The sequence below is a fragment of the Hipposideros armiger genome, unplaced genomic scaffold (assembly GCF_001890085.2).
Source record: "Hipposideros armiger isolate ML-2016 unplaced genomic scaffold, ASM189008v1 scaffold_24, whole genome shotgun sequence".
In the NCBI taxonomy this organism is placed as follows: Eukaryota; Metazoa; Chordata; class Mammalia; order Chiroptera; family Hipposideridae; genus Hipposideros; species Hipposideros armiger.
The window spans coordinates 2,564,250-2,565,326 of NW_017731374.1; the positions used below are offsets into that span (position 1 = coordinate 2,564,250).

The window sequence follows — 1,077 nt, forward strand, 5'->3', positions numbered from 1 at the left end:
AAAACGACAGCAACTTGTCTGTTCCCCTTCCCCCAATTCCCCAGCATTGTTCCCATCCCCCCAATTCCCCAATTAAAAAAAAAAAAAGAAAAGAAAACCTCATTTTTGTCTGGACTCAGACTCAGAGGTAGAAGCTCTCAGAGAGGACAGCCTGCGTCTCTTGGCGTCTGTTCCTGGCGTTTTTCTTCGGCCTCCTTCATTCTCTTGGCCAAAAGTTGAGCAGATTCTGCAGCCTCTTCCTTCTTTTTCTTAGTTTGCTGTTTCTTCAGAGCGATATGCTGACGTGTGTGCTGCAGGGCATGTGGAAGAAGGAGACGCTGAACCTTGGGTGCTTTGGTCCTCGGTTTCTGACCTTCTTTGTTTAGCGGCTTCCTCACGACATACTGGCAGACATCATCTTCTTTAGAGAGACTGAAAAGTTTGTGGATTCTGCCAGCTCTTTTGGGCCCCAGGCGACGAGGCACAGTAGTATCAGTGAGACCAGGAATATCTTTCTCCCGTTTTTTTCACAATGACCAAGTTGAGAACACTCAGATTGGCATCCACAATGCAACCCTGAACAGATTTGTGCTTTCTTTCTCCAGTCCTCCTTGGTCTGTAACAGGAACGTCCCTTACTAAGGAACAGGCTGGACACGGCCATGGGTCACGACACCCTCCTTCATGGGAAAACCCTGTTTGTCGTTCCCACCACTGATTCAAACCACATAACCCTTCCATTCTTCACCCAGAGCGTCAGCAGTAACTTCTGTGGCCATACGCTTCTCATAAAACGTACGAAGTTTGTGTTCATCATCCACTTCAATGAGTTTTTGGCAGCCAGTAGCTGGGAAAGAGATGTTTGGCTTCATCCTGAAGCAGCCGACGGCCTCTGAGGCGCCACGAAGGAGAGTCACCTGAGCAACTCTTCAATTGCGGAGTCCTAGGTGCTTCCCCAGGTAGACTGATTCAGAGTCTGGGGGAAAGGTGCACACTGGTTTTGGTTTTTGGAATAGCTCCCTAGATGATTCTGTTGCCCACCATTTCTCCCCAATTCTCCTGTTCTCCTCTTTAAATAAGCTCTCTGGTGTGTGTGTAG

At 48.4% G+C, this 1,077-nt stretch overlaps 1 pseudogene; it reads right to left on the minus strand.

Annotated features, from left to right (window-relative positions):
- Nucleotides 1-99: 99 nt before the first annotated feature.
- On the minus strand, nt 100-850 carry LOC109379300 (40S ribosomal protein S6 pseudogene; annotated as a pseudogene).
- Nucleotides 851-1,077: the final 227 nt, after the last annotated feature.